Source organism: Pteropus medius, unplaced genomic scaffold (assembly GCF_902729225.1).
Source record: "Pteropus medius unplaced genomic scaffold, Ma_sr-lr_union100, whole genome shotgun sequence".
NCBI classification, from domain to species: domain Eukaryota; kingdom Metazoa; phylum Chordata; class Mammalia; order Chiroptera; family Pteropodidae; genus Pteropus; species Pteropus medius.
Genome location: NW_024351647.1, coordinates 6,606,396 through 6,630,128, shown reverse-complemented (window position 1 = coordinate 6,630,128; position 23,733 = coordinate 6,606,396). Strand labels below are relative to the sequence as shown.

The window sequence follows — 23,733 nt, the reverse complement described above, 5'->3', positions numbered from 1 at the left end:
CCAGCAGCCTATACTTTTAAATTAAACTTTGAACTTTTTTCTTCTCATGAAGCAGCCAGATAGTTGTATTGCCCTTAGAGATTCCATTTTTTTTCCTCTTTATATGGTATGTATTTTATTTGTTTTACTAATATATTTTTGTATTATAAGGGCAATTTAATGGAAGACTCTTCCTTTGAAAATTAGAACATTTGAAATAACAAATAGAACTATACATAAAAAAAAAAACTTTATTTGGATAACAAAAAAGGTTAAATCACACACACAAAAATCTTTCCTTTTCTTACAGCTTGACAATGAAGTGAGCCTAATGTGTTTTTCTTTTTTTAAAACTCCGAAGATAAAAGCAGCTGAATACATAGAAATTTGTTCGCTAAACTACTGGTCTCCCGTACCATTTTGTTTTCTGTTTTGATGCTGTTCATCTTTGTCTGTTTTTACTGATCCAGCTGCATCATTTTCATCACGTTCATCATCACTCCAAACCTTCATTTTCTTGCCCTGAAATTGCATTTTTCCTTTAACAGACTCAGCCTTGGCAGCTTTAATTCCTTTTCCTTCAAATCTGTGACCTTTTGATTTCCATTTGTTTAGGGATTCTTGTAGATCCTCTCGTGGTTTTTTTTCAGTGCTTTTTCTACCTCTCCTCGGACTTTCCACATCTCTTCTTTGTTCTTTAATCGTAGGTTACCATTGCTGGCTTCTTCGGCTTTCTCTAGTGCTACTTTAGCTTTTTCTTTAAACAGAATTAGTCCTCCTTTTGTTCTTCTGATGAAGTCTATCTGTTTTATTTCCTCATGATTTGAGAAGAAATGTGGATCTTCTCTACAGTTCTGATCATCTAAGTCATCCCCAAATTTCAGCAAATAATGCCATCTTCTAGAATTTTCATTTCAGTATCTATAGTACTTCTGTTTTTCTTCTTGTTCTTGTTTAGCTCCTAATTTAGCTTATACTTTATTTTGCTCTCTTCTTTTTTTTTTTTTTGCAAAGTAATCTTCCTTGAAAAGTATTAAAAGGTGTGTGTCTTTATGCTTTTGGGCAGGTGACTGTAAACTTTTTAGCAAATTCAGTACTATCAGATATTGCAAATTTTGATCTCTTAAATGCTTCATGTAATGTTTTTCTCACTTGAATGTTTTATGCTTGACCTTTATTTTCTAATCTTCTATGTCACTGAGGGTTGTACCAGTTGGGAAGCCTTTCATATCAGTGGATCTATTTTTACCTAATTTTTTTTTTCTTATCCATCATCAGACCTTTTATATTCATCAGAGAGGTTTGCATGGAGAGCTTCTGATTCTAGCTTTATCTTCATTTATTTCTATGAGTTTTGTCTTTGATTGTGCTCAATGCTTCTATTAAAGTCTGTTAGGTAGTTCAACCAATTGAATTTTAATATCACCTCCAGAGGACCCAGCTTTCATCCATTTTGATCTGTCCTTTTAAAAATTTATTTCATGGCAAAGTAAAGTCATAATACTAAAAGGATTTGATGACATATTAGTCCCCGAGTAGCCATTTTTTCACTATCATTTTCTGTTTCAACAAGTGAGGAAAGTTGTTGAATTACAGCATATCTTGCATGTGGATTCATTTAATACTAAGTGACATTAAGGCCCAATTATTTTTTAAACTTTTTATTTTCTAATATTTTAGATTTTTCAGAAGCGCACCAAGATATAAAGTTCCCACATGCCCCCTCACCTAGCTTCCTCTAATATTAACATCTTACATAAACATAGTACATTTATCAAAACTAAGAAATTAACAGTCACATACCAGAGACTTTATTTGAATTTCCTCAGTTTTTCCTCCACTGATGTCCTGTTTCTGTTCCAACTCTGGATACCAGGTTGCATTTATTTATCTCCTTAGTCTCCTCTAATTTATAACAGTTTCTCAGTCTTTTCTGGACTTGACCAAACTTTTGAAGATAGTGGTTAGGTATTTTGTAGAATATTTCTCAATTTGGGTTTTTCTGATGTTTTCTCATGATTGGCCTGAGGCTGTGAATTTTTGAGGAGAATACCACAGACATGATTTGCCTTTCTTGTTGGTTTATATCAGTGGACACATGAGACCAACATGACATTACTGATAATGTTAACTTTGATCACTTAATTAACATGGTTTTTGTCAGGTTTCTCCACTGTAAGGTTACTTTCCATTCTCTGTTCACTAGGAGTGAGTGACTTAAGTCCTGTTCACACTTAAGGGGATGGGAATTAAGCTTTACCTACTAGAGGGAGGAAGGAGTATCAAGGAATTTGTGGGCATATGTTAAAACAATGACGGCAATAAGTACCTTGGGGAAAACATTGCAAGGCAATGCAAGTACCCTGTTTCTCCTTAAAGGCTCAGGGGAACCAGTTCTCTCAGAATGAGGCTGAGAATGGCCTCTGACAAGAGGTCAAGCTGTGATGATGAAATATTTGATCTTTTTGTTTGCTTAAGCTATATTGCAGAGTTATCTATATTGTAAACAGTGCTGCCCTTGTGTTATTGACTCTTCTCTCAATTTCTTTGAAGAGTGGAAGCATTTATATTAACTGAATGGAATTAATGAGGCTACATTTGTGAAAAAAGGTAAAACATCAATAATTGATTTTAATTTATTTCTCATTAATAGTTACAAAATACTTATTTTATCTCAGTGTTTGTAGCTACCAAGTAAGAAGAGGTATACGTGCAAGTGTACATGTATAATATAAAACTTATGTATATTTGTGTGTGTATATACATATATGATTAGCTACATTCCAAATGCCTTGTGTATACGTCTAAAATGTTCAGAAAAATCATTTAATTTTGTGTTTTTATATGTGAGAAACAGTCATAGTGTCATATGGAATTAGGTGCAATATTCTAAAAGTTACCCCAGTAGGAGTTGACAGATGAGGAAGAGGAATGCTTAAGTGAGCTAGCAGTCCTTTTAGTACATAACAACTATTTGGCCAATCTCCTTGGAGGTTGGGGTAATATTGGGGTAGCTGTCGTTCCCTGAGGTGTGTTGTTTAAATAGGGGCTCGTCCAGAGAAGGAATGCGTTTAATGTGTTTCTAGATTCATAAGGGGAAACATATCCTGACATTTTGATGTATGACATAACCATTTATTCCTTACTGCTATTCTCAGCAGCCCCATAATCTAAATGTATTTTCAGATATTTGAGTTTAGTAAGAGAAAATCTGGAGTAATAGTATTTGGTACTATAGTATTAGTGCTAGATATAGGTAAGGATTTCTAGCACCTAAAAAACTTGTCGAGTCTTAAAAAAAAAAACAAACCATGATCAAGATTTGGCAAGGGTGGTTTAACAGCAGTCAGTCAAATTGGATTTGACCGCTATACTGATATTTGGCTTCTTAACCATTTGTTATTGCTTTGCTCCAGAACAGATTTTAGTAATAAGCTATTGTCAGAAATATTTTAATTTATTTCTTCTTTTTTTTTTTTTTTTGCAAAACACAGAATTTCTAATTCTTGGGATTGTCAGAGTAGAGTTTAGGTGGGAAGAAGATGAGGATTGGAAGGGGGAAATTGCAGGAATTTGCAGTGAACATTGTCGTGATATGTATTAGGGCCAACTTCTGAATTTGGTTGAATAACAACTACCTTAATTCGGGGTGGAGTGGGTAGATGAGGTGTAGGCATAAATGAATGTGCTAAAATAGTTCTTATTTATGGATCACCTGGCTGGGTATTCAGTACATTATGTACAATATTTTATTGACCCTAAAGATAACCCCGCAAGGTCCTTATTGGACCATTTTATAGATGAGGCGTATTAAGTTTAAGTTAGATAACTTGCCTAATGATACATAACTAGTATGTGATGGAACTGCAGTATGATTTCCTACTGTCTGATTCTAAAACCCATTACTATTCTTTATACTGAACTGTCACCTTCTGCAGAGTGCATATGGTTAGCTGTGCAGCAGTAGGCCCTTTGGATACACTATAGAAAATGAGTCACTAAATGATTTGGGAATAGTTATGCCCCTCAGCCCCGCTTTTTGGTAAAAAACAAAACAAAACAAAAAAACTAAAACATTCGGCTATTTAAAAAAAATTATTTTTGTTGGATAATTTGCCTTTTGATCTGGTCATGACAATGGGAACATTACTCTTATTACTTACTACTTGTTTCATTTATACTGAAATGTTATGAAAAACAAAATATGGATTTATTTCAACTATCTGACTTGTATCATTATGACAGTCACTTGGGAATTCTAGTATACTCAGGATTTATGTGACAATGAATTTTTCTTCACTTTTGATAATTATTAATGCAAGGAAAAAGATAATTATGTGTTAAACTATGTATGCTATATATGTGTAAATGAAATTCATCTTCATATTAGGAAAATTGACAAGACATCACTATTGTTAATATTTTTCACTTTACCTCTTGGATTAATTTAGATATCTTATCTCATTTTGAGAGAAAATCGAGAAGGATTGCTTCCAGTGCTGGAAGGATTCTTGGGAAAAGTTGTGATTTAATATTTATACATAAACTCAGTTTAACCTCAGTGTAGACCAACTTTCACTTACAAAGTGAAAGAGTACTTATTTGCAAAGTGTTCTGAATCCTGGGTTAGTCTTTTGGATTTTTGATTAGAGGTTTAAGTGATATCATTTTAATGGTAGGCTATATTTAACTATGAAAGCTATATTTTTTCCCTTATATTTTGAAGTCAGAATAGTATTGCAAATTAGTAATGCTTTAATTTAAATAAAGCGTAAATGTGATTTAGGTATTAACTAAGGTACTCACCTATACCTCTACTTAGAACAGGAAGTAATTTTGAGCTCTAGGTACAGTTAATAATGATAAATAGACCAAGCCATGGGGCAAGTTTTACCTTTAGATTTTTTTTTCCTGTGGCACTCCCTTTTCTTTCCCATTTAGGTACTTGACTATTTATTTTAATGCCCAAGGCTTTTATACAGTCATTTATGCTTTGCCTGCTCTCAGGGAATCTCTCCTAAGAAACCCATACAAGTGTGTTTAACATTCGAACTTTGTTTATATTGTATATGGCCATCAGGCCACAACTGGAGAAATCGGAGGGAGTGTTGCTTTAGAGACAGTCCATTTGGAGTGTTCATGTGTGGGATTACACTAGGACCCCCTTACGTAAGTAAAGCAACAGGTAAAGTGACATCATTTTAGAGCAAGCTGCTCAGTGAGGTCTTGTCAAGTTAAGACATTCTCAGTGCACTGGCACTTGAAAGGCATGCTGCTAACAAAAAGATATTGTTAAATCCAGTTTGTGTAGGAGTATGCATGTCTGTCAGCCATATAGTATGATTTCTGAATAAGAATTTGCTGTTCTTGATGTAACTTTAAAATAATGTATCTTCACCTCTACATATTTGATTTGCTTGTACCTGGTTGTTATGAGCCATACTAGTTTACAATGTGGTCATTGAAAAAAAAATAGCACTAATTCAACCAGGATATCTTAAGTCCTCTCCCTTGTTATCCTTATGCTTTTTTTTCTTTAAAACTCAGAGTGAAAAAATGAGTTATTTGTTTTGAAACCCAGGGAACAGAGAATTAAGAACTATTATTACATAATGATTTCAGAGCTAGAGCAAGTTAGTGTTCACCTGAATGGTTTCTTCTAATATCAGTCATAAATCCCTTGTGTTGCTTCTGCTATTCCAATAACCAGCAGTTGACTTAAGAAAAATATACAGCCACAAATAAGTTTTTTTTTTTTTTTTTAACCATTTAAGATCTCTATTGCTTCTCTGCATGTGCCCTTTAAGATTGCAAGGGTGCCAAAATAGCTTCTCTTAGTTGAGTGAAGGTGGCGTGTTTTGAATCTTTGGTGTCTTTTTTCTTATTCTTTAAGGGGCATCATAGAATGTACACCTTGAAACAAAACAATCTTAGATATCAGGTGCTCCAAATCTTTCACTTTTCATAGAGGGGAGACTGAGACTCCTATCACTTGGGATTTAACCTAAGGCCATTTAGGTATTTGTTGGAGATGAATTGCTCAGATAAGTATCTTTTCTGTAGGTTCGTAGACAGTGTGGTTGCTAAATCATAGTCGTAGACATCCCATTGAATTCCATTTTTATCTTGGAGAGGAATTTGAGTTGATTCCTTTAGGGGTTGTGTCCTTTGGGTAATATATAATCAGATTGGTATATAGAGAGGAAGTAGAGATCATTTTCTTCGGAGTTAAAAATGATAAATATTCTCAAGTATATACTTTCCTAAATAGATTCCTATAGGATGAGAAAGAGACCTGGAGTACTGTATAAGCCCAAAGGTCCTGTTGTCTGTTTTTTGGTCTCTTGTTCCACGTTCCTACTTGTCTGGTATGGACATATATCTCTTCCCTCTATACATTTTCCATGTTTGTTTTTGTTAGACTTGGGATTGAGGGTAAAAATGAGTATTACTCACTGGTTTCCATGTTTATGATTTATATCCTTCTAATGTTTCTTGGGCATGGGAACCTTGGGAAGGGCAAAAACTGAGGCTGATTTCTGTTTTTCTCAGACCCTCTAGGGACCAATTTGTACTATTTAATTTTCATTTGGTATTTTCATTTACGATTTTTTAATGTACTTTCTCTCTCTCTCTTTTTTTTTTTTTTTTAAATCCTTAAGACACCTCCTCTGTCCTCATGAATTTACCATAGTCTGGTACCACAACATGTTCAGAGGGTTCTAGGGAAATAGTAATAATACAAAAGTACTGCCTTATTCAGAATGGCCAATCTGTACTGGATCTCTGCCTAGAGAGAGATGTTCTCTCATTGACTGCTGTGATCCCCAAAGTTAACTGGACTAGTTTATTTGTAGTTTTAAATAGGAGCAGCGAATTTTGAAATAGTCTTTCTGATTTAAGCCTGGCTGATTTAACAGGGAGGATTAACTTACCTGAAGATCATATTATAGGAAACTTAGAGTATGATAGAGAACCTGTGATTCTCCCTTTGTAGAAATAGTTTCAAAGTTCAAAATTTCACAGATAAAGATACAGGGTTGGAATGAAAAGGAAAATATGCATGGGCCATCCTTTTTTCAAAGTGTCCTTGAGAGAGAGAACAAATGAATTGTGCTCAGTGAAGTTATTGGGCTGGGATACAACAGCCTGGCTCTAAGTATGCTGTCATAGCCTCTTAGCGAGAATGTGAATGTATAAAATGGGAGTTTATTGTGATGTGCAGTATTTTATATGCTTGTGAATAAAGGCAAGGGAAGAGTAGGAGGAGGATTTGTTTGTCTCATCCTTGGCATTTGTTGAAGTGTTGATCATTTGATCTTTCTAAGGCAGCAGTATATGAGAAACAGTCTCTCTCTCTCTGTCCCTCTCTCTGTCCCTCTCTCTGTCCCTCTCTCTGTCCCTCTCTCTCTCTCTACCTCTCTCTACACACATATACACCAGAAAAGAGTAGCTTTATTAGAAGGGAAAATAAAACAACAGTACACTTCCAGACATGGAAGTGGGCCTGAGCAAGAGAAGAGTGGCTCAAAAGGCTCAAGGGCCGAGAAATAGTATCTTTCATGGTGAGAGTATTTATTGGAGCTCACTCTGAATTATCCTCAAGGCAGGCTTCCCTATCTCACTGTAAGAAGTCCAGGCTTTGTGTTCCCTTTAAGTGTAGTTACTGTTGTGGTTTTTGCTTATTTTGTTTCTAAAAGGGGGAATGAGTGAGTTTTTTGAGGTGCACATTTTCTGCCTTCCTCTTTGGTACCGATTTGAACCAAAAATACTTTTTTTTTCCCCTTTAACAAGAGATTAACCTTATTATAACTAGTTCCTGCCTTTGTGACCACGAGTTTAGGTATCTCTTTTCTACATTAAAAAAAAAAAAATTACAGAGTTGGTTTCCTACCCAAGGGACCCTGTAATATTGATTATTTTACTCCTGTCTAGGATGTCACTACACCACAGGAAGCTGACAAAGGAAAGATACAAGAAACTAGCCTATGATTCTATTGTTACTTCCAGGATGTTTGTTTGAAAAGTTCAGCTGGGCATCTGAGACAGGAAAGGGACAATAAATTTTTTCTTTTTTTTTTTAAAGTTTTTGTCTCTGCCTTGATGTTTACATTTAAAGTATTTGTAACAAAGATAGTTGTATAATTATGGCTACAAAAAGTTCTGTCTACGGCCATACTACCCTGAACATGCCCAATCTCATCTGATTTTGGAAGCTAAGCAGAGTTGGGCCTGGTTAGTACTTGGATTGGGAGATAAAAAGTTCTCCTGATACTTAAAAACCTTGATAAAGATATAAGAATTATGACTAGCTTCTAATATACTAATCTCAAGTATTGTCTACTGGAATTTTTCTTCTCATCTATTTATAAAAAAAAAATTTGATGCAAAAATGGCAAAAATTGATATTTATTAAAGCTGGTAAGTACATGAGTGTTGGTCATCTGTTTGAAATAATTAATAATAAAATATTTAAAAATAAATAAAATCTCAAGAATATATTTCAAAAGATTTTAAAACATTTTAAGCGGAGGGGGTAAGACATTGCTCATTTGGGAGATTCAAAATAGGAATCATTTGGGATTTTGGAGTCGTTATGAGAATTCCTTAGTAAATAGGAAATAGTGTTGAAGATAATCAGTGAATGGAAATGAATAAATTATATAATTATAACAAAATATTACATAATAAATTATGACATAACGTAATTATGCCACCATAATCAAAACATGTTTTTTTTTTAGGATGAAACATGATATTTCCTCTTAAAAAAAAAAGTTGCTTTTATTTAATATTCTGCTAGATATAAATTTTAGTTACATATGGTTTATAGTTTAAATACTACAAACTGTCTAAGTTACAGAGCCCATAAACTTGGAATCAACTAAAGGCAACTAAAATGTTTGCACAGTGTTATAGGTGAAAGAACATTTTAAGGGAGGCTTCTTAATATTTCCAACAATTATATTTTGTTCATTTTTTTATACTGCATTTTGATTTCTATTATGACACATTCTCACTGTTTCATTTCTATGCCTACTAGGGCTAGCAGAAACTATTGCTTCACATAACTCATCCCAGGAACTGTCGTGTATTTGGCAGTGTCTATATGGAATTAAATATGCTAAAATAGAGAAGAATACCTATGTGGATCCTCTAGATGGCAGAACAATTACAAAAAATATACCTTAGGAGCTGGTCCAAGAAGTGTTGGGAGGGGAGAGCAAAGAGAGATGGGATGAGAAGGGGGACCTTCTAGATAGCAAGGCTCTAGGCTTTCCATTTCAACCAAACCAGGGTGGATTGGCTTTTGTATGCCTTATGTATCTTGATGTTTTATCTAAGATCTTGTTTGAAAGAATGTAACAGAGCTACAAAGATGATGGGATATCACAGGTCAAAAAATCTTGAGTTGTACACACCAACATCAAATCCCAGATATCTGTGAGGGCCAGTTTAGATCCTTTTTGATTATCGGTGAAGTTCTAGGTAACAATATGATATGGCAAACGTGATTTCCATGTCAGAGCAAAAGTAGAAGGGGTAATTTTGCATATCAAATATGAGGTATTTGCACACCTCATAATATTGTACACTTAGCAGATAGGATCTGTTTGTAGTCATTATTTCAGTATGACTGTTCAGAAAGTTACCTACATTGACTTTTCTGTACTTGTCCTATTTGCTCATTACTAGTGAATTGAATTTGAGATATATTTTAGGATCACTATTCTTCTGCTTGTTTGAGATTGCACTGGAGAATGTATTAGGATACATTTTCACATTCGTGTAACACATCTATTGATTAACTACTCCTATGCTTACCTTGGGAATAGACTAATGAGATGTGGTCCTCATCCTTGAGGTCCTCACCCATGAGGATGAAGAGTTTAGTAGGCAAGATAAGTGTATAAATAGATTTCCAGTGCAGTCTAACAAGGTGTTATAAAAGATGTTATCAAAGTGCCGTGGAAGTTCCTAGGTATGAAAAACTCTTCTGTAGGTATTACCACAGGTTACCCAGACATTATTGCATGCAGAGGACTGTGTCTTTGCTACACATCTGAAGGAAGACATGCAGCTGATGAAGGATTAAATATTAGAGTAGCACTATGTTATGTACTAAGCCTGACTTAGATTTAGGTTATGCACCACCCCCAGCATATTTAGATTATTGCACCAAGAAATTCTGTAAACAGCTAAAGATTTTTATTGGGATAACTGCACTGGAAATTGTCTTTGACTTTTGCTACTCAGAAGAGCACATGATACATTCATACAATGATAATTAATAAGTAGGAAGTGTGACAACAGTGTGACATCAAACCATGGGTCTATAAAAGTGGTAATGTTTTCTGACTGGTCTGGATTCTTGAGTTATTTCACTAAAACCTCCAATACCATGTGAAAAATGGAGGATGGCAGGATCTTCAAACAACTGTTGAATAATAAAATAGTAGTAATTAATCAGTACATAGGACTGGAAAAATGCTTTAAAAATTCTCTCGTATACCATTGTTTCAAGCAAACTAACTATAGATAACAAGATTTCAGCTTGGCTTGTTCATGGAGTTGTTTTTTTTTTTTACACATAATCTATATAGGCTCTTAGTCTGGGGGGTTAAGATACAAATGACTAATGTTTTGAATTGGGGCTATTGCAGCTAATCAAGGGATAAACTGCGCCTATATTCAGTGTAGAAGGGTTGTTCTGCTTTGTCCTTTGCAGCTAGAGCTGCATAAAAGATAAAAAGAGGAGAGATGGTCTGTATATGTGTATGTTTGTAAGAGGAGTCCTCATTTTGTCTCCTTTGTTGAGCTCTAACTCCCAAATTATTTTTATTATTTTTTGCAAATTTTTATTGAAGACTTTCATAGAACACATTAGTTTTGCTTATTAAAGAGATTCCTCTTTTATGAATTTATATGTCCTTAAAAGAATGTTCATGAGCTCCCTTACCCACCCCCATGTTGCAATACTAGTGTATGTGCCACGTCCTAATTAATCTAAGTCATGGGATCACTTTATAATCTACATTTAAGAGTCTCTTTTTCATTCAGAGAAATTCTTTCCCATTTTGAATGTACTGATAATTTTCTCAATTTCCTGAGTAGCATCAGTATTTCTATTCGAACCAAGATGATATTTTGCACCTGTTCCTCAGTTCTGTAGGTTTCCCTTCCATTACTGTCGGGATGCTTGTTGGTGCTTTCCTCACTCCCATTTTATCTGTGAATTATAGCAACATGATGTTTACTCCTCCTTTTAAATTATTAATGAAGTAAACTGAAATAGTACTTTTATGTTTAGTAGTTGATGCTTTAAAAGTGACAAATGCAATGAAAGCATCTTTCTCTAATTCGATTCCTGTCATGCATCTCTTTAGTGTCTCTGTGATATGACTTGAAATGATAGTGCTCACATCTCTTTTGTAGCTAATTCACACTGAAAGGATATAATCATCTGTTTGATATCACAGTCACTTCCCCAGCTACAGATTGTAATGTCAGAAACCAAAGATTATTCTCTCTCAGCAGGAGGAAGCTGGAGAGGAGATTAATTTCTATGATGAACCATCATCCTTATTCAAATTTGGTCACTTCATGGAGAAAATTAACCATAATAAGGAACAAATATACCGGCTAGTTGAAATATTGTTGAATTAAGCTCAAAAAACTTTCCCGTTATACTGGAATGAAAGAAAGTTTTTCAAAAATTCTAAGGAAAAATTTGAAAGTGACAGTATGCAGATAGCCGTAAATATTTATTGAATTCGTAGTGCCAGTCCCTTTAAATAAATGTTAACACTTAAAAATGAATTTTAGGGATATTCTAATTTTAGATACAAAACTGTTTCTTGCTATTTCAGACAAAGACAACATGAATCTAAAAAAGTTAACAGACACTAAATGGTGGTATTTTATTTTGACCTATATACCTACTTTTATTTTGTCATAGTTATAGCTTTTGAATGACTTAAAACATGTAGAATCCAAGGATATAGTAACAAATATCTTTGCAAGAATGTTGTAGCCAAAATATTTGCTCCATTTTTATGGAATGAACCAGTGATACACAACCTTATAACTTTTATATATGTGCATAAAATACATTTTAAATTATAGAAACAATTGGGCAGTCATTGAGTACTTCTATGAATGTTCAAAATCTTTTTGTATGTTACATCTGTCAATACAAGGGAAAAACTCCCATAAAGAAACCAAATCTTCAGGTACTAGCATAAAATTACTTATCCATTTGTACCCATGAGATGCTAAAGTTGAAGCAATTTTTCACTTTTTAATACATCTTTGACAAAGTTAGTTAATTGATAAAATTAGCTAATGTTTTAATTTACTTTTTCACTAAAATAAAGAGGAAATGTAAATTATTCCAAATGACTATAGAGTTTTTTTTGAAAGCTATTATTATATAACCCAGGAATCATTATTCAGAATGGATTATTATACAGAAAACCTTGATTTAGATAGGAAAGAAAATGAAGATTCATTGGGATTGATACTGATCAGGGCTAAAGGTAGGAAGTAGTATCTGTGCTCATTTATTGCCATTTGGAGATAAGTCACAGAAGCAAAGTTCCCAGCCTGATGGGACATGAATCTTTGTGTACATTACAATGAATAAATAAAATCCAGAAGACTTCAGGAATATAATTTTATACCCGCTTCAGTTCTGTTTATTGGAAGCTAATGGTTTAAGCGTAATATCGTTAATATCATATTTTTGCTGAAGTTAATATGAGTTGAAATATTGGTTAATATATTTCACTTACAAAATATATACGTATTTTTGAAGCTTGTCAGTTTACAAAATATATCACAATAAGGAGGAAAAGATGAAAAGAATCCTTAAGGGTTTAGATAAGTTTAAGTAAATAACAATACTTTTAGTTAGGTCTTGTATACAAAGTAAATATTTTGAAATTCCTTAATAAACACTTTCTCTGCAACAAACTGGTACATTACACTGTTACTACTTGTATGTAAATTGCTGCTTTCCTTTGATACTGGAAAATGAGTGAATTTCTGTAATGAATTCAGATACAAAAGACTTATGATAGTTAAGGTTATATGAAAACTAATAAGGTTGAATTTTGGCTAAAAATTCAAGGGAATTAAAATTGTGACAATCCTTTCTGTGTGAGTGTGTGTGTGTGTGTGTGTGTGTGTGTGTGTGTGTGTTGATGTGTGTGTATGTATGTGTATGGACAGTCTCTGTAGAAGTCTCTTTATGGGGTGATTTCTAGGGAATGTCTCAAAGGCACTATACCTTTTGAAATTCTTTGATGGCTTTAGTAGTTCTTTGTATTTTACAGTTTGGACCATTGAATTGAGTTAAAGCTTTTGAGGTATTAAAATACCAGGCATCTTTTTGTTCTATTGTTAAATCAGGAAAATGTCCTCATTTAGTCTACTATGAAAATATCCCTAGTATCTTTAGGGTGAATTAACCCCATTCTACCCAAGTGTTACTGTTTTACTTTAGTGTGAATGACAGTGACATCACAGCCTGCTTTTCTTTTGTCATGATAAAAATCATTGAGCTTTGTTCTTTTGCATTAATAGAAGTAATATTAAAAATGAATTAATTTTTCTTTGCTTTACCAAGTGCCCTGGGAAACAAGTTTCATTTGAATATGCTCTGTAAATAGCATCTGTGAATGGCTCTCATGCCCCAATCGGGGCTCTCTCAATGCATTTTTTCAAGCTATTAAATAAAATTGCGATTTCAAAAATGAATACAAAGGTGGGACAAACCCAGTGAAAATTGAATGGGATTATTTGGGTGTTATATAGTTATGGATGATGAGTTTATGTAGCATAAGTAAAAACAAGTGTTTACATCAGAAGGCTTAAATCTGCGTAAAGCCGAAGGGAGAACTGCATAAAATTCAAATCTCTTGGCTCATTCACAGAATCAGCAGGTTTAGTTTCAGTAGTCAAGATATAAATTAATGTTATAAAATTAAATCTTACCTGGCAGTGGTTTGTTTGAAGCTCAGTAATTTTAACTCTGGCTGGAAATAGTAAGCTTCGATACCTGAAATGCCTTCTCTACTTCCTTTCGTGTTTTACCACTGTTTGATTTCTTGCAGTGTCTCTATATCTGTATTCCTGGTAATCCTGTAGCATTAGTTAGGGCAGCATGCAACAGATGAGGATTCCATTTGGATAGGATTATAGAATAGAGGGTGAATTTTGCCTTTTTTTATCTGATAACTGCAGTTGATCTGACCACGGACAACTTGAGTGTTCAGAACTTATTAAAAATTCATTGTATGTTTCAGCAATGAGAAATCCTGGTTCTTTCTATAGATGTTCTACCTTCTGGAAAAGTTCTGTCCATATTTCAGAATTTTACACGCTCCCGAATCAGGTTGCTTTAAGAAATTATCTGGACTAGAAGCATTGATGATCTCTTGTATTCTCTTGCTTTCCTTGTTTTTCCCTTTACCAACTTTTCAGTCCATTAGATTCTTTTCTGTAGAGGATGATGGGATTTCTTCTGTCCTCCTTGTGCTTCTGTAACACATAGTTCTAGTATACCGTTTTTGAATAGAGAGGGAAAAATCCAAAAGGAAGTACAGCTTTATCATTTCTCTGGACAGCGAGCATACTTGGCATGAATGAAGAGCTGATATGAGCTGTTCAAACCAGACAGCACGCTGATGGGATGACGCTGTCATACATAATACACCCATTAATTACTTCTCCTGATGGACAGCAATATGCCCTGAAAGGGAAAAGGAAGGAACAGATGATCACATTTGGTTTGATAGGTGCTCTCTGAGCAAGCAGCTTATCACTGAGAAGTGAATCCAGGAAAAGCTGCAGCTTTGGAATGTGATCAGGTAGAATGGGCTAGAGTTGTTTTGGCAGACAGTTAAGTGACGTATCTTGGGAGGAAAAAGAGAGCTGAGCACAGATTTAGCTGGAAAAAGGTTCCAAAATGCTTTTGAAAATGTTTATTTTCCTCTGTTAGTCCTTTTGGCCAAAAGAAATACTCTGTAGTTTACCTATGTATTATTTGCAGAAATTTTGCTGAGCTCTTTTCTCATGATATAGTTTTCCCTAGAGGGAAAATAATTTTTTAAAAAAAGTCTTTAAGACATTAAAGTATATCGTGAGTTTTAAAAATTTGTAGCAGGGAAAAGGCCACTTTTTTTGTGAAAGGCACACTTGTTTTTGCATGCCTTTTGGGCACATGCATTTGTTGCTTTGGAATAAAGCGTTATGAGTCATCACTTGGTATAAATTTTAGTAGGGTCTTCATTTTAAAATGCTCTTAAATTAGATGGAATTCTGACTAGCAGTATAAAAGAATAGATCTAGAAATGCCAGCTTTATAATTTTTGTACTTCATTTTTCTACGTGTCCTTAGAGTCCTTTTAGAAGTTTCTGGACAATAGAATGCTTATAAATGTTTTAAAAAGTTATGAAAAATTTCAAACTTAGAAGAAACTATGGAAATATATGAACAATTATAAACCCATTACCCAGATTCAGTAATTACCAATATTTTGACACATTAGCTTCATTTATTTTTTTAGTTGAAATATTTTAAAGCAAATCTCATTTCACCCTCACATACTTAATTTAGTATGTATCTTTTTAAAGTACAGACATTTCCCTACATGACCACTGTGCCATTATCACACCAAACAATAACAATAATTAAAATTAACAATGGGGTTCATTTTTAATAATTTTTGGGGTTATAAAATCCAGTCTATTTCAAATTTCTCATGCCTCAGAAACTGTCTTTACATAGCCTTTTTTTAAAAAAAATTAGAATCTAGACAAAGTCCATACTTCAGTTATTAGGCCTTAGAATTTCAAACATTGACTTAGATGACTTATGAGAAAGAAGTAAAATTTAGTTTTATAGTGGTCTTCTATACACATTTATAATATGAATATCTATGTAAGAGAACATATCTCTAGAATATTTTCTTGAACTTTTTTTCACTTAAGATTATTTATCATACCAAAAAGGATTATAAATTGTATATGGTAACGAGTAACCATCAGTTAGGTTCATTGATTTCTCTAAGTTTTTCTTGACTTGTTCTGGAGCCCATAGTTCAAGATTCTGCCCCAAGATACTGAGGCTAACTTTTGGGATGGGCAAATTCAATCAAATACATTCTGGGGCTAGTTCTACTTTATTGCTTGAAAAAGACCATCTCGCTTGTTTCTTTTATCAAAACAGTAGAACGTTGCTATAATACTCCAAGTTTTAAACCAATGATTATTAAGCCATTTCTCAACATTTGAATGTGACTGAGTTCTGTGAAGATCTAAAAAGAAGTGAAAAATCATATGGCACCATTGTGTTCGTGAGGACCAGTGACCGTAATGTAATTATATATGTTATATAAATCATTGTATATTTTTTCCAATAGTATGTGGGTTTTTTTTCCTATGAATGTTTATTAACCTATAAGATTGGAACTCCCAGATTCTTTCTGAAAAAGCAAAACATTTGGCTGTCTATTTAACTTTTCCAGGAATGCAATAACAGGTCCTGAAATAACTTCTATGCTGCACTCTCGTTGAAATTCATTCTCATGCAGATTCTGTTTCTTCCTTCAGCCGCCTCCATCTTCCAAGCTGGCTAGATGAATGAGAATGGGGAAGGGGAAATATGGGTGCCATTAAAAGGTCATGGATGGAAATTATACCTAGGCACAAAGCCACTATGTAAGACCATGCTCCCATTTCTATGAAGGGGTGTAGAATGCTGCTCTTCAGAGGTGTTCATATTGTGTCTCCTGACATATCTCATGTAAGGCATGATTGTTTGGTAGCTTTATGCACCACTTTTTATGTTCTTATATTATGCCTTGTCTCTTAAACGTTACTGAATAGAGAGTGTACACATGTGTTTATTACCTATATATGTGCTTTATTGAAAGCTTATTAAGTAGTTACTGACTATAACCATTATATTCAGATAAACTGAATAGAAAAAGATGAACCAAAATGCTTCTATTTCTGAATTGTCTCTGTAATTTTTCTTAGCATTTAAAGGTGGGTATTTTGCAAATATGCTGGTTCTACTAGAGACCATTGTATGGCTGGTTATAGAGAGAATTAGAATAATAGATTACCAATATATTTTGGGTGCATGTCCTCACTGTTTCAAATCATTATCTCCCAGAGCACTAGCTATAAACTGAATTAATAGAAAAACACTGATCTAAGCAGTGATCTATAGAGTTCTAAACCAAAAGTAGGTGACCTCTGCCATTGTGAGAATCACTTTTGTTTAAGATTTTGTTCTCGGTATCTCTGATGTTGATCTTGTTTTTAGAAAGCTACATTTAGTTTTACTTTCTATAGGGTGGACTTTCTGCTTTGAAGCAAAGAATTGTCTGTGAATAACACTTGAGAGATCTAATTTGTCAAGTAGCTAGTTGGATGCTATGCGAGGATTATGAACTACATTTGTACTTTACAATAAAAAAATTAGGAAACAATTACTTTCCTTCAGATGTATCACATTCAGTTAAATAGATTGCATTTTTATCTTCTTATTTGTCTGGACTTGTTTTATCTTTCATTTTTAAACTTCAATTTTTTACTCCATCATAGCATTCACTTGTTTCACTAATCTTTGGCCTTACACTGTGTCATGGTGTTTGGCCCTTTTCAACCCATTGTCTTTCAGATTTTGACTTCTCTTAGTGAACTGCAGATAACCACTAGAGGTCTCCAGACCACACCTTAGAAAGCTCTGATTTTATAGGCACACCCTACAAACTGGAATAGATTGTTCCCCAGGAGATCAATTACTAATATTTCTCATTAAATATTTATTAAGTTCTTTTATTCCAGATCCTAGACTATGCTATGTCCTATGGGTAGATTAAAAAAAAAAAAAAAAAAGGTTTCTGCCCTCAAGAACCCTGCAGTCTAGTGGGAACACTAAAGTATGAGCACATGGTCACAAAACTGCTTGTTAGGCATAGCCACCTCATATACTTTTAGATCCCAGCTTTACTCAAGTCCTTTAGACTTCCAAGTTTATCAGATTTCCACTAATACTCTTGAACTTTTCTGTAGCTCTTCATCTGTAGTGAGATCACTTCTGCTTTCTTGATGAGCCTGATACTTCATCTTCATTAGGCTGGCAAGGAGCCATTCTTTGGAGCAAATAGGATTATTCAACTAGGCTCTGGTTTTTGCTTTCTGTTGCTCTTCTCAGCAGCTCTAGGTGTCTAATCTTTAGGGAAGCGCTTCAAGAGTCAGCCTCTTCCAATCCTAGGGAACAAGGCAAGCCCCACAATTTGGGACCTTTCATATCCATTTTGCTTTATATGAGAGAAATTTTTAAAGGAAGGAAGGATGTGTCCCATTTGTATTTCTTGTATGTTAGGGCTGTTTAAATAGAGAAGTGTCTCATGGAACATGCTTGTGGACTTATTGAGTGACCCATGAAAGATCCCTAGTGCAGTGCCTGGCACATAGAAGGCAAATAAGTGCTCAATAAATGTCAGCCGTTGTCATTATTATTATAGAACTTCATTCTAGTGCTGGGAGAGACTTCAGAGAAAATTTAGTCTAACCACACAATATGTTTTAGTGTTCTTTTCGTTTTTCATATAGGCTGTATAACTGCAGTTGTCTTTAGTGCTCTCTATTCCATATTAGGAGGGCCAAAATTTTGACTATTACCAGCTTAATAATTATACAGCTTCATAAGAATTTTTATGTGGGTAAATATTTTGAACTAAATGGAAATTTTCAATTTTAAAAGAAATTAAGGGTGAAGTTGGGAAAGCATTAAACAAAATATCTTAATATAAACAGTGATGATATAGAAAACCTGGCAATTTGTTAGTCTCTTATCTGTAATAAAAATTCCAGTGGGAATTCTGAAAATAGTAGATTAGTGACCCTCTGGATGGTAGATCTATTTGTAAAAGTGTAGAATTCTTGAATACTTAAGTGAAAGAAAAAGTAGTTTGGTTTCAGAAATATATAGGTATATGGATGAATAAAAACAAGTGGGTTATATTTTAGATTAAAAAAATATGTTGATAAAGTTTATAGCTTAAAGTTGTCAAAAAAAGAAATAAACGAAGCCACTTTAAAATGGAGCCGGAGCTGCCATGTCAGAGTGACTATCTTTGTCTTATGCCTCAAATAATTGGAACTGTTGCAAAGATAATAAGAAAATAGATATTTTGACTACTGGAATGAAAATTAAAAACATTGTTTAGAATTAACATCACTATATGTTATCTGTACTAATAGAAATGCTGTGCTTCTATTGTAATTTTTCCCCTTCTCATAAATACCCATTACCTTTGTCTCCTAATCGGAATGCTACTTGGACTTCTGCCTGAATCAGTGAGTCCCGAATGGCTATTCTTATTGATCTCAAATAAATACTGTTGCTTCTTGCTTTCAAAGGCCTTTTTATTTTAAGGTTGACAAAGTCTACTTAAAAAAACCTTAATAAACAGCTAAATATATAAGTAACTTTGGGGACCTTTAAGTGAACAGGCAGTTGTCTGAATCAGCAAGAGAACTACAGGAATAGACATCAGTTCTCAGAATGGAAGAGTTTCAGGGATCCTCTAGTACTAGAGACAATTTCCATTTAATGTTTTTATAAATTATTTGAAAGACAGGTAAGAGGAAAGCCCCTTGATTAGTTAGTAGTATATAAAGCCATTAGGGATAAATTCTAGGGTAGAGCTCTATGAGTCTGAGAAATGGTAGGTGCATTTTAGTGTGGGTGTGAATAAGTGAAAATAATCTTGATAATACTATGTATTGATATATAGTAAAATGAGGAGGAAGTTATACAGGAAGGTTTTAATCAGGAGCATGTCTTAAACATAATTTGTTTTCTTAAGAAGTCTGAGACCTGTGTGGTATGGTAAGAAATGAAAAAATTGGTAGACAGTAAGGAAATTATTGTGACAAACTAAGCAAAATGTGATGGTTTTTATCGTAGTCCACAGACTGAGTGGCTTAATCAATAGGCATTTGTTTCTCATAGCCCTGGTGGCTGGGAAGTCTGAGTTCAGGTGCCAGCATGGTCAGGTTCTGATGAGGGGCCCTCTTCCTGCCTTGGAGATGCCTGCCTTCTTGCCGTGTCCTCAAAGGGTAGAGAGAGGAAGTTCTTGTGTCTCCTCCTCCTCTTATAAGAGCAGGCTCCATCAAGGAGGCTCCAATTTCATGACCTCATCTGAACCTAATTACCTCCCAAAGGTCCCACTTCCTAATATCATATTGGAGGTTAGGGATTCAACATATGAATTTTGAGAGCACACAGACATTAGTTCATAACAGTTCCTTAGACTAAGGTAATAACAGAAAAGGAAAGAAGTAGGTAAATTAAAGGAATATTTTGGAGTATAAAAGCACTTGCTGATGAATTGGGTGTCTGCGGATGATGGAGAGCGAAGAGTTGAGAATGACTCAAGAGTGTCTCGAGTAACTGGATGAGGATGCCATTTGCTGAAATTGGAGAAGCTGGATGAGGTACAGCTTTGGGAAGGGGATGATCATGAGAGAGAACATTGAACAAGGTGGGCTGTGGAGGCATGTGAAAGAATAATGTATAATCGTTATATATGAGAATTGGTATACTCTTGTATGTTATCCTTGTAAATAGGTCTTTTATGTGATGGTTTTTAAGACCACTTTTTTTTTTTTTTTGTCTCCACTGTTTATATGCAGCACACACTCATTATAACTTCTCTCCTTGTAGGTATTCCAGGGAGATAGGAAAGGAATTGATAAATCAATCTTCCTGTATGGGGTGCCCTTGAAAAAACCACTCTAGGAATAAATATGGTGTACTCCTCCATGCCGCTCAAATCCCAGCCTGGTTTCTTTAAAATCTTCTATGGTTTTTGATATGTTCAGATTCTCTAATTTAAAAAAATTTCTTGGTCACGCTGCCTCATAGTCAGGAAGGGCTGTTCTCAGATGGTCCAGACACCTCATTTTCTAGATGAGAATGCTGATCATCTTCAAGGTTGGCATTTACCCAAGGATGCAGATCTTGCAACTGGTTAACAAGTAGATATGTTAGAACAGTAGAACCCCAAGAATTGGAATTCCAGCCTATAGTTCTTTCCATGAGACATACTATTTACTTCTTAATTTATCTCATAAGAGAAATTCTTATGAATAATAAGAGAAATGAAATGTGTTTTATAAGAAATATGTTTGATGTGGTAAATCATTATATTGTTCTGTAGAGAGATTTCATATTTCTAAGTTGTTAGGATTGATACGATAATCCTCAGTCAAACAGGTTAGCACCTAAACTATCTGCGTTGTTCTAGGCACTGGACAATAAAGGTGACTAAGGAGAAACTCTGCTCCCAAGCAGCTAACATGGTAGAGGAATACAAGTTTATGAAAGCACAGTGTCGTCCTTAGTGTGATAATTACTAAAGTATTTGTAGGATCAGAGATAAAACAGGGCTTGCAGGAAGGGGGTCGGGGGGAATAGCTTGGAATAGCTGGTTTCACTGGAGAGATAAGGGGGGTTTCTAGAGGAGGTATGTTAAATTGAATTGGGGATAGACATTGGTTAGGTGCTCTTTGAACGCCTCCACTAGAGTCAATTTTAAGAAGCCCATTTTATTTTATTTTTTGTTTATTCAGAAACACTAACAGGAGGCTTATTGTGTGCTATGCAGAATGTAGTTTGAATGTAAGTGTAAAACATTTTAAATATTTCTAATGGGTGTGGAAATCTGCTACACATACAGACTCCCTCTTTCTCTTTTTAACCCGAGTATTCTAGTTGCCATAACAACCTGATTATGGTAGTGCATTTGCAACTATGGTCGAGGTTGTGTCAGCAGTTCTATTCTAAGCTGCAGTTTTCAGGATTTTAAAATTCAACGTCATATTCACTGACATGACATATAAAATTCCATCTATCTGTTGATTTTATTTTCCAGGAAGGCTAGATACCCAAAAGTCATTCTCCTTTCCCTCACATTGAAAAAGTCCATATAGTCAGTGTCCAGGATTCTGTTTTTATTTGTGAATATGCTATTGCTGAAAGAAACCTCCATATCTAATCAAAGTCTCTTATTTTATAATGGGGAAATTGAGGCTCTGAAGGGTTAGATGACTTGCCTGAGGGCAAATAATTCAACAGGAATTTGGCAGTTAATATACTACCACACTGCTGGTGTTCAGCATCTCATGCTTAGTGAACTTCTTTGATCTTTGGTTCAATCTCACAAAAACATACCTTTAATTTATTTAAATATGTGTCTCTTTGTACATTTGATGTGTGTTCTTTCTGGTATTCTTTTGTCACACACAGTCTGAATTATAGAAATTTGTTTATACGTCTCTCCGGTTTCCCCTAAACTGAACTTCTTGAGGTCAGACACCATGCTTTGGCCCTTTCTCCAGCATCCGCTCAGCCTCTTCTCCCTTCTTGCTCTAACTCCAGTTTACCTGGCTTCCGATCTTTTTACTTGTCTATTTCTAGTTCTTATACCTAACTGCCTGTTATTGGTTTGTTATAGTTTGACTCTTAGCACTCTTTCTCATGAGAGCATGAGAGGAGGAGATGGTGAAAACGGAAGTGGTGAAAGGGAAGGAAGATATTCTAGGCAGAGGGAGAAACACATGGGAAAGTCTGGGAACTCAAGAGAGCTTGATGCTTTGAGGGCTGTTGTTTGGACTAAATTATAGAGAGTGGTGAGAGGGTAGAGATTAAGGGGCCTGACGATGTATTTGTACTGGACTTCTTGCTGAGGAATTTGCACATTATCCAGTAGTTAATAGGGGTATATTGAATGGTCATAAGTAGGGGAGTGATATGAGATTGCCTAGAACTACTGGCCTTGACGACTGAAACTGCATGGAAAGAAAATTGAGGCATAGGTAGATATACATTCTCTGAATCAGGAAATGTGAACAACAGAGAAGGGAGCAATTAATTCTGCTTGAGGTATGATGATAGGGAACTTTTACAATAGAGGTAATGTTTCAGCAGGATTTTAATGGGTAGTTGGGATCACGCTAGGCAGGGAAGTGGGAGAGATTGCATTTGAGAGGTGGGAAATAGCTTGGACAAAGCACTGGAGCCAAGATAGAACATGCTCGGCGTATTAGGAAAATCTCGACTGAGCCAATGTTGGTGCAGTGTAAGGTCCAAGGGAGCCAATGACTTGAGATGAGACTGGATGTGTTGGGCTATGAGCAGGTCGCTAAAGGTTTCTCGTGCCTCACTAAAGAGTGTAGACTTTATGCTTGCGATAGATAGAAGGGAGCCATGAGTCTTCAAAAAAGAAGCAAGAAGACATTGAGCTGACATAGAGAAATAGTTCTGGCAATTTAGAGATTGAATTGGATAAGGAGAGAGGTATGCTGTGCTACTAGAGCAAGTCAAAAACAAAGGTATCTGTTGAAATAGGGTGCTGGGATTAGAAATAGAGGGTAAGAGTTGGAGAGAGATTTCATAGGTAAATTAACCAGATGTGGTGATTGACTGCAAAGAGCAAAGGAGTGGAAGAGGTCTTTCATTCAGTCTTCTAGGTGGATTATCTTGCCATTTATCAAGGTAAGGAAAAACAGGAGGAGCTAGATTTGTGTTAAAGATAATATTTAAAGAATTATATCCAAATTTTAAAAATTGAGGTGTAATTTACTTATAAAATGCTCCTATTCTAAGCAAACATTTTGAAGAACTTTGAGAATGATATATACCTGTTTAATCACCTCCACAAACAA

General features: G+C 34.8%; 2 protein-coding genes and 1 pseudogene across 2 annotated transcripts in view; 1 reads left to right on the top strand and 2 right to left on the bottom strand.

The window, feature by feature from the left end:
- The window catches only part of CHRM5 (cholinergic receptor muscarinic 5), a 64,037-nt gene extending 49,347 nt beyond the window's left edge, over window positions 1-14,690 (bottom strand). The window contains exon 1 of the mRNA XM_039843986.1: window positions 13,978-14,690. The gene's annotated coding sequence lies outside the window, so the exon portion shown is untranslated. The remainder of the gene's footprint in view (window positions 1-13,977) is intronic.
- AVEN (apoptosis and caspase activation inhibitor) overlaps window positions 1-23,733 on the top strand; it is a 140,332-nt gene that overhangs the window by 40,725 nt on the left and 75,874 nt on the right. The window lies entirely within an intron of this gene.
- Window positions 60-1,522, bottom strand: LOC120587118 (lupus La protein homolog; annotated as a pseudogene).